At 43.1% G+C, this 15660-nt stretch overlaps 1 protein-coding gene across 7 annotated transcripts in view; it reads left to right on the forward strand.

Annotated features, from left to right (window-relative positions):
• The window catches only part of LOC137383870 (copine-8-like), a 699632-nt gene that overhangs the window by 271506 nt on the left and 412466 nt on the right, over nt 1-15660 (forward strand). The window contains exon 1 of one of the 7 annotated variants that reach the window (XM_068057212.1): nt 5885-5948. The exons of the other annotated variants lie outside the window; for them this stretch is intronic. The gene's annotated coding sequence lies outside the window, so the exon portion shown is untranslated. Of the gene's footprint in view, nt 1-5884; nt 5949-15660 lie in introns of those variants that run through there. 7 annotated transcript variants of the gene reach the window in all.

Raw genomic sequence — 15660 nt, forward strand, 5'->3', positions numbered from 1 at the left:
ATAGACTCTGGAACAGTTCCTACAGATTGGAGGGTAGTTAATGTAACCCCACTGTTTAAAAAGGGAGGTAGAGAGAAAGCAGGGAATTATAGACCAGTCAGCCTGACGTCGGTAGTGGGGAAAATTCTAGAGTCCGTTATCAAAGATTTTATAGCAGAGCACTTGGAGAACAGTGGTAGCATAGATTTATGAAAGGGAAATCACGCTTGATAAATCTACTAGAGTTCTTCGAGGATGTAGCTAGTAGAGTTGATGAGGGGGAGCCAGTGGATGTGGTTTATTTGGATTTTCAGAAAGCTTTCAATGAAGTCTCACATAAGAGATTAGCATGTAAAATTAAAGTGCATGGGATTGGGGGTAGTGTATTGCGATGGATAGAAAATTGTTTGGCAGACAGGAAACTAAGAGTAGGGATATATGGGTATTTTTCTGAATGGCAGGCAGTGACTAGTGGGGTACTGCAGGGATCGGTGCTAGGACCCCAGCTATTCACAATATATATTAATGATTTTAGATGAGGGAACTAAATGTAATATCTCCAAATTTGCAGATGACACAAAACTGGGTGGGAGGGTGAGTTGTGAGGAGGATGCAGAGAGGCTTCAGGGTGATTTGGACAAGTTGAGTGAATGGGCAAATGCATGGCAGATGCAGTAAAATGTGGATAAATGTGAGGTTATCCACTTTGATAGCAAAAACAGGAAGGCAGATTATTACCTGAACGGCTATAAACTGAGAGGGGAATATGCGACAAGACCTGGGTGTTCTCGTACACCAGTCGCTGAAGGTAAGCGTGCAGGTCCAATAGGCGATAAAAAAAGCCAAATGGTATGTTGGCCTTCATAGCGAAGGATTAGAGTACAGGAGCAGGGATGTCTTGCTGCAATTATACAGGGCCTTGGTGAGGCCACTCCTGGAATATTGTCTGCCGTTTTGATCTCCTTATCTGAGGAAGGATGTTTACAGGAAGGTTTACCAGACTGATTCCTGGGATGGCGGGACTGACATATGAGGACAGATTGAGTCGGTTAGGATTATATTCGCTGGAGTTCAGAAGAGTGAGGGGGAGTCTCATAGAAATCTATAAAATTCTAACAGGACTTGACTGGGTCGATGCAGGAAGGATGTTCCCGATGGTGGGGGAGTCCAGAACCAGGGGTCATAGTCTAAGGATACGGGGTAAACCATTCAGGAGTGAGATAAGGAGAAATTTCTTCACCCAGAGAGTGGTGAACCTGTGGTGAACCTACCACAGAAAGCAGTTGAGGCCAAAACATTGCATGTTTTCAAGAAGGAGTTAGATATAGCTCTTGGGTTTAAAGGGATCAAAGGATATGGGGCGAAAGCGGAAACAGTTTACTGAGTTGGATGATCAGCCATGATCATAATGAATGGCGGAGCAGGCTCGAAGGGCAGAATGGCCTATTCCTGCTATTTTCTGTGTTTCTATATCTTGTTAGAGCATTCTTCGCTCATAATCGTCATCGGTTCTGGGCCAGAAGTGAGTGTATCGAAGATATTGTCGATCTTTTGGTCCAGTATAGTGTAGGAGCAACATTCTATTCAGGGTGTATTGACATTGAGCGCCACTATTAGGCATTGAATCTTGCTAGCCATTTGCTCCAGTGTGACTTTAGGTTGCTGTCTGTCTCTGTAAAGGCTGGAAAGACTGGCTGTTTCTGCATACACATGGTAATTGCTTTTTTTTTTTGCTTAAATCTGGAATCTTCAGCTCAAATCTTCTGTTTGTTCCTGGGTTGTCTGTGTGGCTTGCCTTCTCGTCAACCCTTTTTTTCTTAAAATGTTTCGTGTGTTCAGGTTTGTACCCCTTTTTAACAATTAATTTATGGCTGCATCACATTTATTTTCCTTATTTCTGTGTAGCTGCATGTCATGCAGGCCCCCACCATCCAGGAATGAGGCACATTAATTTTGCCACATGAACATTGATTTTTAAACTGTTACTGGAGTAAAGAAAAAACAAAACACCAGACCCTTGACTGCAAAGAGATTTGCACAGTAACAGACAATACTTAGAAAGGACAAAGGGGCCAATCCCTGCTCCAATTTAATTCACAGTGGACTTTTGATTCCCAGACATTGAGGGTGCAGGAGCTCGTATTCCAGATTGACTAATAAGATCACCGAATACACAAATGGACGTGGTCACACCCCCTCTAGTCACATGACTAACCTTCTGGACAACCTGAGTTTTTGAATTTGAACTTCCCACAGGAAATTTGAACTCAAAAAAAGCTGGACTGGAAAAGACTTCTCTCCTGTCTGCTCTCTCCTTGTTCTCACCAGCTTCGGAATCCATTGAAGACATATGAACCCTGAGAGAGAAACACCTCTTACAGTGAACACGGTTTAAGTAGAATACTGGGATCCAATGAAATGTAAGATCTACCTACTTACTGCTGCATCCTCCTATCTTTGCAGTCGGCCTCACTGCAGTACCACCAATTTCTTGGATTGCATTGGTAGATTCCCGTTTGATCACTGGAATCTCACCTGGAGTTCTGACTGAGGAAAATTGGTTGTAGATGGAGAGAATACAAAGGTGTGGGTGAAAAGTTCTTCACTGTAGCCTCACCCCTAAGAGGAGAAAAATGTTCCACTTCTCAGCATTAAGATTTATTTCCTTTAATAAGCAAACAAAAGTATTTTTTTTAAATAAGCATACCAGCTGATTTCCGATGGTGTTGAACAAGAGTCAGTGTAGTTGTCTGATGAAGTGAGGTTAGAAGGTGGGGAATAATTAGACCAAGGTGTGAAGATGGGGGAGCCCAGTACATCAGTGCAAACGATAAGGCTGAAGCATTTGCAACAGTCCTCAGCCAGAAGTGTGAGTTAATGATCCATGTCAGCCTCTTCCTGAAGACCCAGCGTCACAGATGCCAGACTTCAGTCAATTCGATTCACCCCGTGTGATATCAAGAAACGGCTAAAGGCACTAGATACTACAAAGGCTATGGGTTTTGACAACATTCCATCAATAGTACTGAACACATGTGCTCCAGAACTAGCTGTGCTCCGAGCCAAGCTGTTCCAGTACAGCTACAACACTGGCATTTACCTGGCAATGTGGAAAATTCCCCAGGAATGTCTTGTACACAGAAAGCAGGACAAATCCAACGTGGTCAATTACTGCCCCATCAGTCTACTCTCAATCATTAGTAAAGTGATGGAAAGTGCCACCATCAAGTGGCACTTGCTTAGCATTAACCTGTTCAAGGACACTCACTTTGGCTTGCGCCAGGGCCACTCAGCTCCTAAACCTTATTACAGCCTTGGATCAAACATGGACAAAAGAGCTTAACCCCAGCGGTGAGGTGAGAGTGACTGCCCTTGACATCAAGGAAGCATTTGACCAAGTATGGCATCAAGGAGCCCGAGCAAAACTGAAGTCAATGGGAATCGGGGGAAAACTCTCAGCCGATTGGAATCATACCTAGTGCAAAGGAAGGTGGTTGTGATTGTTGGAGGTCAATCATCTCAGCTCCAGGATATCACAGCAGGATTTCCTCAGGGTAGTGTCCCAGGCCCAACCATCTTCAGCTGCTTCATCAATGACTTTCCTTCAATCATAAGGTCAGAAGTGGGGATGCTAATAATTGCACAATGTTCAGCACCATTCGTGACTCCTCAGATACTTAAGCAGCCCATGTAGAAATGCAGCAAGACCCGGACAAATTGCAGGCTTGGGCTGATGTGTGGCCTGAATGTTACTTGCCACTAAGTGCCAGGTCCTCTCCCCTTGACATTCAATGGCATTACAATCACTGAATCCCCCACTATCAACATCTTGGGGGTTACCAGTGACCAGAAACTGAACTGGAGTAGCTCTATAAATACCATGGCTACAAGAGCAGGTCAGAGGCAAGGAATCCTGTGGCGAGTAACTCACCTCCTGACTCCCCAAAGCCTGTCCATCTACAGGGCACAAGTCAAGAGAGTGTGATGGAATACTCTCCACTTGCCTGGATGGGTGCAGCTCCAACAACACTCAAGAAGCTCAACATCCAGGACAAAGCAGCCTGCTTGATTGGCACCCCATCCACAAACATTCACTCCCTCCACCACTGACGTGCAGTGGCAGCAATGTGTACCATCTACAAGATGCACTGCAACAACACACCAAGGCTCCTTTTACAGCACCTTCCAAACCTGCGACCTCTATCACCTATAAGAACAAGGGCACCAATTGTATGGGAACACCAACACCTGCAAGTTCCCCTCCAAGCCACACACCATCCTGACTTGGAACTATATTGACATTCCTTTACTGTCGCTGGGTTAAAATCCTGTGGGTGTACCTACCCAACATGGGCTGCAGTGGTTCAAGAAGGCAGCTCACCACCACCTTCTCAAAGGCATTTACGGATGGGCAATAAATGCTGGCCTTGTCAGCGACACCCATATCCCACAAACAAATAAAATAAAGTAATTCAGTCCCCATTTTAAAGTCATATGTTCTGTCCATATTTTAATATTTCCATTGTAATTTACAATGTCCACATTTATAATGAAAATGTCTAAACTTGTCATTGTTTAATTACACCCTTGTGCAAGTGGTGGTATTATAATAAAGGAAACATGACAGATGTAAGATTTTTACTAAGATGCAGATGCCCCTGAAATTCTGGGATTCCACCCGCTCCACCTACCAGAATTATGACAGAGCAGGATTGCTGGTGATACATGACTATCAATAGGGGCTTCAACTCAATCTCAAGGATAGTGTCATCTCCATAACTGGCTAAGCCACATTGAAGGTGCATGTTCTGCTGTTCCCATCAAACTCAGAGTGGCACCTGGGCACTCTGACAGATGGACCCTGAGGCCTGGTAAGCGTGGAAGAAATAATGCAGGAATGTTTTCTTCTCCTAAACAAGCAAACGGGAATGTTTTTGAAAGTAACTGATCCTTCGTAGATTGATTATCTTGTCTTTGAGGATGCTTGGAGCCTTCCTTAAGGTCACAGCAAAACTCATGACAGCTTTTAGCTGGTGTGCATTCCATGGAGAGCATAATGGGTGGACTTCCTGGAGTCAGGTGGAAACTTCTCAGACATGTCCCCAGAACAGTCCGAGATGTGTGGGCATGTCCACCCCAAACATTTTCCACTGACTGGAAACACAGTGGTTCAAAGTTCCACCCCAGCTTGTGGGCCCATTACACTTTGCGGTAGATGTCCTCACTTTGCCCAGAATTGTGGGTCAAATGTAATAATTTAATTTTGGTCTCGATGATTAAAATCACTTGCATGATACAAGCATACTTTTTTTTAATTCATTCATGGGATGTGGGTGTTGCTGGCCAGGCCAGCATTTATTGCCCAACCCTGATTGCCTTTAGAAGGTGGTGGTGAACCACTACAGTCCATGTGGGGGAGGTACACCCACAGTGGTTAGAGACAACTGAGTGGCTTGCTAGGCCATTTCAGAGGGCATGTAAGAGTGTGGGTCTGGAGTCACATGTAGGCCAGACCAGGTAAGGACTGCAGATTTCCTTCCCTAAAGGACATTAGTGAACCAGATGGGTTTTTACAACAATTGACAATGCCAATGATGGACGAGCTTTTTAATTCCAGATTTATTAATTGAATTCAAATTCCACCTTCTGCTGTGGTGGGATTTGAACCCATGTCCCCAGAGCAATACCCTGGGTCTCCAATGACAATACCACTACGCCAGCACCTCCCCTAATTGTCAATTGTCACTTGTGAACAGATGTAAATGTTTGTGCAGGCAGGAGGCCTTTGTCAATAATGGTCTATAACAAGCTGCTAACAGTTGCACAACAATGGCTCGGATTGAAGAGTTCTAAAGTACCATTTCACTGCTGAAGAACTGCATTTTAATCCACCTGTTACTAAACAATGTGGATAATCATACAAATATATCATTCAACAGTTACATTTTCCTCAATGTTTAACAATGAAGGTAAGTTCGACTTTAATATTTAGAATCCAGAATGGTAGAAAATTGGAGTATTTTAATTTAGTTGAATATAATGTAGCCCCAGATTCTCAGACAGATTACAGTTGCAGTTGTTTTTCAATCAAGCATGCAAGTGCATGCAAATGTGAATGAAAAAGTTGGTGGTGAAAAGTCAACTACTTGTAAACATTTTGACTCATTTTATAAAACTGCAGGGTGGGGTGACTTTTTTTGTCTGATGGTATTTAAAAAAATATTTGTTCTGATAAGTGACACAGAAGCACAGATTGTTGGGATCTCCAGTGGAAGTGCCATAGGGTGATGAAGTGCATTGGCACCCACTGTTTATCATGCAATTATTTACCAAACCATACCTTGCCATTGTACATTGTTGTACTTTGAGGGATTGAAAATCAATGAGTGAATCATCTACAGTCGCTCTTGCATGTTCCTCAGCTGCTGGTTACTCGAGCTGTGAGCAGGTTGTATGCTCACTCTCTCAGTGGGGTTCAGTGTAAGTTGTGAAGGCAAAAACCATAAAGTCCTTCTCCCCTTACCCCCACTATTTTTTGTGCATTTGTCAAAAAGTAAACCATTATATGAACACAATGTTCTTTGGTTTTAAAGGACTAACTATACTATTCATAGCAGCAAGTTCAACTTATTTTTAAAAAGCACACAATTTATAAACTTACTTCATATAAAAAGGTTTAAAAAAAAAAGCCAAGTGATACTTTCTCTGGCCTTGTGTTCAAAATAGTGCAGATTTGATTTGCTGAATGGCTTTTGAATGTTCCTATAAAATCTTACTTCTAAAATTGTTTTTCTTGTTCAAGCTTTTGCTTTCACGTGGCAATTAGCAGACTCTTTAAAAAAAAAGTGCAGAAGGGAATTGCACAGAATGTAGACTTGTGACATTCAGATCATTAAATTATCTTAATGCTAATGAAGCCTTGCTAATTACTGGACTGAATCATCATAAGAACAATACAAATGGCATTGATCAAAAGTGCACAGTTATGCTTGATATTTAATTCATAGCATGTGAATGTGTGAAACTGTATTAAATATTGAGGTCTGTTTTCCTGGGTTAGATTCCACATCCGGTGCCTCTAATATAACACAAGTACATTCCCAACCACTTGCACAGTCCACACTTATCATGGGACCGTGCCCATATTGGGTAAATTGCTTGAAATTTATATACAGAATTTAGCCAGAAGCAGGTTTTGTTGTTTTTATGTTTATATTGTTGTTAATGTTGCTAATAATTCAGTCGAAACTCTAATGAAATGACAACTTGATTTAGTTTAGAGAGATACAGCACTGAAACAGGCCCTTCGGCCCACCGAGTCTGTGCCAACCATCAACCACCCACTTATACTAATCCTACATTAATTCCATATCCCTACCACATTCCCACCTGTCCCTCCCATCTACCTCTACTAGGGGCAATTTATATTGGCCAATTAACCTATCAACCTGCAAGTCTTTGGCATGTGGGAGGAAACCGGAGCACCCGGAGGAAACCCACGCAGACACAGGGAGAACTTGCAAACTCCACACAGGCAGTACCCAGAATTGAACCCGGGTCCCTGGAGCTGTGAGGCTGCGGTGCTAACCACTGCGCCACTGTGCCGCCCAGTTTAAAGTAGAGATTGACAGATTTCTAAATACGAATGACATAAAGGGATATGAAGATAATGTGGGAAAAAGGCATTGAAGTGGATGATCAGCCACGATCATATTGAATGGCAGGGCAGGCTCAATGGGCTGACTGGCCTACTCCTGCTCCTGTGTTCCTAACTACACAAAGACTGCCAGCCAGCCTCTTAGACTATTACAAAATGCATAAAATAAAAACATAGTAAGATTTACACCACAGCAGAAGACCATTCAGCCCATCGTGTCTATGCCAGCTGACTAAAAGCTATCCAGCCTAATCCCACCTTCCAGCTTTTGGCCCATGGCCCTAGGTTATGGCACCTCAAGTGCAAATCCAAGAGTTCTTTACATGTGATATAGGGTTTCTTCCTCTACCACCCTTTCAGGTAGTGCGTTCAGGACCCCATCAACCTTTGGGTGTAAAAATGCTCCTCAACTCTCCTCTAATCTTCTCATCTTTATTATAGCCCTGATTTTTGTGCAAACAAAGAGGATTTATCTGATAAAACAATTCCAATTTTCTCAGTGGGAGTTTATGTTCACCTCAGTTTACTCGCAGTAAATGATGATAACAGGCAGTCCTCTCAAGCAGTGAGTAATTAAAATTGATTTGATGGACTTTTCATTGTTGCAATAGTAGTTTTATTATAGTTGAAAACAGCTTTCCATTCAAACAGCATTCTGCAACTCAAGTCCAGAGCTTCCTACTTAGCTATTCCACTTGGGAATCTATTCCATGTATTGGGAAGATCATCCTAATATCACTCTAAAATTTGCCTTGTAACACTTGGAATCTGTGACCGCTCGTCATATTCTCAAACGTTGCTTTATAGTGGCATTCGTAAAGTTTATCCAGATTATTTGTTTTCATTCCCTTAAATATCTGATAAGGTCACTTCTTGAGTGTCTCCTTTCTAGACTGTAAAACAAAAGTTTCTACGCCATTTCCTCATAACTCAGAACCCTGGCACTTGGGATCAGTTTGTGGCTTTTCTTTGCACTGTGTTTAGCCCTGGATGATCTGCCTTTTTTCCTCAGTGAACACAACTGGACACAGTACTGATGATGCTGGATGACAATAGCACTGTATGGTTTGACCACAATTTCCTTTCACTTGTATTCTCTTGTTTTGGCTATGTTAAATATTCTATTGACTTTATTCATGCATAGATTATTTTCCACTAACATTCTGATTAGTTAGATGCTGTACTTGCAACTGGATTGAAGATAGGCTGCGTCGAACAAACCTTCCTGACGTGACATCAAATGATCAATCTTTCAAATTGTCTTCATGTAGTTGTGGAGTGTTCTCATGTTTGAGTCTTTTACAACCTGCAAAGGGTGAAGGGGTTAAAAAACATTGACTTGAAACTAATCAAAGTGTAATAATGGATTCAATCTGAACTCTGGGATCTGAGGAGAAAGGGCTGATTGAAGAACATGACTTATGGTTTGATCCAGTGACTGGAATTTTATGCCTCTCCACTCCCCCACCTCCCTCAGGAGCAGGCTGGGAGATGTGGGGGAGGGGGTGCATAAAATCAAGTGGGAGGCGAGGGGCCCGCCATTGCCACTTAAGGGCCTCCTCCTGCCTATGCTAATATTTTACCAATGTCCAATGGGCATTTCACCTGAGGAGACTGCCCAGTAAAACCTGGTGACCTCCTTGTGGGCTGGGGAGCCTCTCCTAATCGGGCACCCCAGTGCCCCATAGAGGGCCCCCCCAGCAGCACAGGCCAGCCCCGCTAAAACTACCCACCCCAACCTGCTCTTCGACTCCCACCCGCATTTACCGGGGCCCAGATGATTGTCCCGGACCCCACGTACCTTCCACGTCCATCATCCTCTTCTTGCTGGGTGCAGTCCCAGCAGTGGCCACTACTCCCGGTGGTCCTGCTGGGACTGAAGAGCTACCAGCCGTCTGATTCCATCCTTCTACTTGGCTATTGTCTGAGGGTGAACATTGGTGATCTATTTGATCCTGAAATGGGCTTCCGACCACACATCTGCTCCATCAGCAAGACCACTTGCTTCCACATCTATACCATTACCCATCTCCAACCCTGCTTCAGCTTATCTGCTGCTGAAACCCTCATTCATGCCTTTATCTCTAGGCTTGACTATTTCAATATTCTCCTGTCCAGCCTCCCATCTTCCACCCTCCATTAACTACAGCTCGTCTGAGACATTTCTGCCTGTATCCAAACTTGCATCAAGTCTTGTTCACCTATTTCCCCCCCGCCCCATCCCCGTGCTCACTGACCTATATTGGCTCCCAGTCCGGCAATGGGCTCAGTTTTAAAATTCTCATCTGTGGCCTCACCCCTAACTATCTCTGTAACCTTCTCCAACCCTACAAGCCCCCACGATCGCTGCATCCTCAAATTCTGGCCTCTTGCACATCCCTAATTTTAATTGCTCCACCATTGACGGCCATGCCTTCAGCTGCCTTCGGCCCTACACTCTAGAATTCCCTCCCTAAACCTTCCCACCTCTCTACTTCGTCCTGTTCCTTTAACAAGCTACTTAAAACATACCTCTTTGACTATCTTTTAGTCACCCGCTCTCAATGTCAAATTGTGTTTAATCACGCTCCTAAGAAGCTCCTTGTGACATTTCACTGTGTTAAAGACACTATGAAAATGCAAGTTGATGTTGTCATCTTGTCCACAGAGGCCACGATGAAAACTATTCCTGATTTGAAAAGAAAAACACATTTGTGGGTGCTCTGAGAGGCTTACCCTGTGTCACATTGTTAGGTCAGAGTACAGAAATCTACTATGCATCCAGCCTGCGGTGTCAGTAAATGTCCCATTTCCCAGCACTAACATCCTTCATCGTGAGCACACAGCTCTTTTTTAAAAAAAAAATTTCTATCAACTAATCTTTGTCTGGTGCTGACCTCTTGCAAGTGAAAAACTCTAGTTTGTACAACTAGGGTGTTGGTATTTTTAGATGGTTTTTGCAAATCTCAAAGATTTTCTCCAGATACTGATACTGATTCTTGAAAACTGCTTCATACAGGTTAAATTAGGACAGAAGTGAATGATTTGTCTTCTGCAAACTATCACCTGCTTTGACCAGATAAAGAGTTATTATGATCGCCTTAACAGTGTTTATTTTATTGGCCACAATTTATCATGATAGCGAGAGACAATTCTCATAAGTTTCCTAAATCATGATGTATCACCACATCACTTGGCAACTTGAAACTGAGCCAATCTATTATTTTTTCATTGAGGCAAAGGGAAAAGGAATTTACTGGATTTCAATTCATAAGCTGCCAGTTGCTTTTTTCCCATGATTAACTTTGAACATCCCCATTGTGTGACATGCTGCAAAGCACAGAAGAAACCTATATCCTACAAGCTCATGGACTGAGTACACTTCTGATCCTTGACTGACTGAAATTGCAGTGATATATATTTATAAAGAGTAATATTGACTGATGAGCACCTATAAATAAACTTTTGAGGAAACATCAAACACAGTCACAGAAGTTATCTTCTGCTATCAGTTGCTGCAGGTAAACATCCTCCAGAATGGCAAGTTTTTACAAATGTGTTAAATTAAGCAAGTATTTGCACTCAAAAATCATATAGAATAGCAAATTTCAGTATGGTTTGGCAATAACTCCAGCGGCTGGATTTTCAAAACAGGGTCGGGAACCTGATGCCCAGATTATTTCCGGGTCCCGACCCTGTACCTCAACTGCGTCAGTCACATGATGCTATTTTGAAATGTAAATGCACTAATTGAACAGGAGGTGAGTTTGGCACCTCATTAGTGGTGCGGAGTGTCTCCAGGAGGCAGGAGCTGCCTGCAGAGCGTGAGCGACAAAGACAGATGGCAGCCATGATGGGGGCCTGCCGCTGCCTTGCCAAAGAGTGCAGGCTGCTCCTTACAGGGCCAGTAGCATTATACAGTAAGAGCAGTTCAACCATCCATAACTGAGGAAATGCACATGATACAGTGCAAGGTCCCCAAGTGCCCTGTAATTTTCAAGCTCAAGAAAGAAGTTTCCCTTCCCTCCGGCAGTGAACCCAACAGGTGTGCGGGAACAGACTGCTCGGGTTCACCGGAATCCGAATTGAAAGTGGCAGTGCCGACCTCTCTGGCCCCTTAACAAGCTCCTCTAGAAGTTTAAAGGGTCGTTAATTGGAGTCAAGTAGGTTCCCCGTTCACTCCTCCCTCCCCCTCCCACCCCACCCCGCCCTCACTTTATGAATTCTAGTCAAGATCCATTGATGCTCTCCGAGACCATCATTTTTAAATCATGTCCACACCTGGTCCCAACCCCGCCAGCGTTTGAAGCTCCAGCCTCAGCGCTGGGCTTGGAGCATGGAGTTGATGAGATTCTCTTCTTTGGTGAGTAATGATCCGAGGGTCTAATAAACAGCTGTTTAAAAACAATGGTCCCAAAATGTCTGGGTTGGGCAGGGCAAGAACATTGCATTTAGACCTGTGTGGAGGGCAGGAATTTGTGTAGGGCTATCGATCAGTCTGATATCCATCACAAATGCACCTCATCACACATTCTGCCAGGTTTTCGGATGGTTTGAAGAAGCATCTGCCCTCTCACTGGCAGAGATATGTAATTAATAGTTAGGATGGGATGCCGTCATCTGACCTACATTCTGTGTAACTGTTACCTTTCCATACATCATTCTGATCTGACACCATTGTAAGCCAGGACCCACTGATCAAGGAGTAAGCCTTTGCTTAAAGGGCAGCAGCCAAAAGTGGTGTTACTTTTCCAGAGTATTGGTGAAGTGGGCAAATAGCTGTAAGTTTTAGGAGGTGATTTTAATGCCATAGCTCCCACCAGATGGAGTGGGTTGAAGTCAACCTTGTGCTGTTTACTGGAGGAAAAGCTGCAGAAATCAGAAATAAAGACGGTTACACTAGTGGCTGTGAAGATCTTGAATTTCTACAGTAGTGGAGCATTTTCAAGTCACTGTGGGTTGTTTGCCAGCAGATTTTTTTTTCTTCACTTTCCCCATGGAAAAGCAGCAACAACAACATGAAAGGCCAGTGGAAAGGAAAATTGAGCAAGGTGTATAAAGGGCTGTCATTTCAGTATCATTGTTTTTGTGCCCAATGGGACCACTTACTTTGAATGGACAAATTTTGCATTGTGTGAGACCTGAGAGCTCCAACCTTGTTTGCTCTGTGAATGTAACAATCCAGCAGATGCTAACTCTCCACCTTTACAAAGACATTCCTGAAATTGCCTCTGATAGGAGGGAATCCTCATTCACAAAGAAGCCTCCTTACCTGCAAATTCTCAAGAGCACCACCCTCAAAAGGAGACTCTGTTCTCTGTCTTCTGATCTCCATTGCTCAAGTCCAATTTCTGATTTTCTGCCTTTCAATACAGTTACCTTTTTGAGTGCAAGTAGCAGCCCTTTAAAAGTTGTTACATTGCCAAACATCTAGCCCCTCCCTCAAAATCCCCCCCCCCCCCATGTGGAATAATCATACAGGAAACATAGTCAAATGACATAAATGAGTTGATCTCACAAAATCAGTCAAGACCAGCCCACCAGCTAAAATGAACACTGTATATTGGGGCCAGATTGTTTTCCCCTTGAATGCCATCTTTTAGCTAAGCATCTCTAACATTGATATAGTCTGGATGTAATTTAGTCCATGCCATTTTTATAAATGGATGAAAATTGTAGAAGCAGCACATGTTGGGTAATTTGGATTGGTTGAATTGTTTTGATGTCACCCCGTGTACATGCATAGTGTAATGCAATAGCATTTGTGAATTTCCTGGACTGGAAAAGTTTTTACTAAATTTGACACAAAAGCAAAGTGCTTTTGGGGGTGGTAAAAGCGGAGACAATCAATGATTTCAAAAAGAAATTGGATGGGTACTTGAAGGGAATAAACTTGCAGAGCTATGGGGATCGAACGGGCGAGTGGGACTGACTGGATTTCTCCGTGGCAAGGTGGCATGAACTCGATGGGCCAAATGGCCTCCTTTGATGCTGTAAATGACTCTATGAAAGCCAGGGAGCTACAACGTACTAGTTCAGTGCTATATTGGACATGAGTTCCGTTATTTTCCTGCTTTCATATATATAAGCCCAGTTGTTAATAAGAGAACACAATTTGCTATAATTTCTGCGACAGTTGTTAATGTCAGTAATAATCAGACCTCAAACATGCAACATATTAATGGAAGAACAGTAAGCAATATCCCAGCATCAGTGCATATATTGTCAGTGCTTAAACGTCAAAGAGAGAGAGAGAAAACTGGTTATCTGATGCGATACTTCAGTATTAATTATGCAATCAAGTTGTTAGAACCAAAATTTTGTGATCTGATAGATATTTGGAATCTGCTGCAGATCATAGTGAACATTATGTCCTCTATTTACCATTTGCAGCAAAATCATGAATGTGTGTTTTATGTTCCTATTTATGATTTCAGTACAGGTAGTATGTGGGAAAGATCTTCCACTCATCAGGGTAACAAGTGAAATACGTTCTGATTGAATTTACTTCACTTGCCAATTAACGTGAAGCCACTGCACAAAATTTTCTGCTGTTCAAAATATGATTGAACACTGGTACTATTTAATTCAATGGAGGTATGAAAAGAGGCAGCATAGCGGCAAGAAATAATAATCCGCTCCAGCCAAAGGTATTTTGAAATACACTTGTTAAGAACTGGAAAATGCCTGTGTGGTAGTCAAATCATGCTAAACTTGGCACATCAATATATCACTGTTGTCTCTGAAAATAGGAAGAAAATTGCTATTGTTTTCCATTATCACCATCCATCTTCTTGACAAACATGTGAAGGAAGTTGCTAACTGCTAATGCGAGAGTAAGGCTTCAACAGAACTAGTTTTAAGATCCTAACAAAAGGAAACATTAAACAAACTGAATAATCAGGTAATTATAGACCGGTGAGCCTGACGTCAGTGGTAGGGAAGCTGCTGGAGAAGATACTGAGGGATAGGATCTATTCCCATCTGGAAGAAAATGGGCTTATCAGTGATGGGCAACATGGTTTTGTGCAGGGAAGGTCATGTCTTACCAACTTAATAGAATTCTTTGAGGAAGTGACAAAGTTGATTGATGAGGGAAGGGCTGTAGATGTTGTATACATGGATTTCAGTCAGGCGTTTGATAAGGTTCCCCATGGTAGGCTGATGGAGAAAGTGAAGGCGTATGGGGTCCAAGGTGTACTAGCTAGATGGATAACGAACTGGCTGGGCAACAGGAGACAGAGAGTAGCAGTGGAAGGGAGTTTCTCAAAATGGAGACGTGTGACCAGTGGTGTTCCACAGGGATCCGTGCTGGGACCACTGTTGTTTGTGATATACATAAATGATTTGGAGGAAAGTATAGGTGGTCTGATTAGCAAGTTTGCAGATGACACTAAGATTGGTGGAGTAGCAGATAGTGAAGGGGACTGTCAGAGAATACAGCAGAATATAGATAGACTAGAGAGTTGGGCAGAGAAATGGCAGATGGAGTTCAATCAGGGCAAATGCGAGGTGATGCATTTTGGAAGATCCAATTCAAGAGTGAACTATACAGTAAATGGAAAAGTCCTGGGGAAAATTGATGTACAGAGAGATTTGGGTGTTCAGGTCCATTGTTCCCTGAAGGTGGCAACGCAGGTCAATAGAGTGGTCAAGAAGGCATACGGCATGCTTTCCTTCATCGGACGGGGTATTGAGTACAAGGGTTGGCAGATCATGTTACAGTTGTATAAGACTTTGGTTCGGCCACATTTGGAATACTGCGTGCAGTTCTGGTCGCCACATTACCAAAAGGAAGTAGATGCTTTGGAGAGGGTGCAGTGGAGGTTCACCAGGATGTTGCCTGGTATGGAGGGCGCTAGCTATGAAGAGAGGTTGAGCAGATTAGGATTATTTTCATTAGAAAGACGGAGGTTGAGGGGGGACCTGATTGAGGTGTACAAAATCATGAGAGGTATAGGCAGGGTGGATAGCAAGAAGCTTTTTCCCAGAGTGGGGGATTCAATTACTAGGGGTCACGAGTTCAAAGTGAGAGGGGAAAAGTT

The sequence above is a fragment of the Heterodontus francisci genome, chromosome 25 (genome assembly GCF_036365525.1).
Source record: "Heterodontus francisci isolate sHetFra1 chromosome 25, sHetFra1.hap1, whole genome shotgun sequence".
NCBI classification, from domain to species: Eukaryota; Metazoa; Chordata; class Chondrichthyes; order Heterodontiformes; family Heterodontidae; genus Heterodontus; species Heterodontus francisci.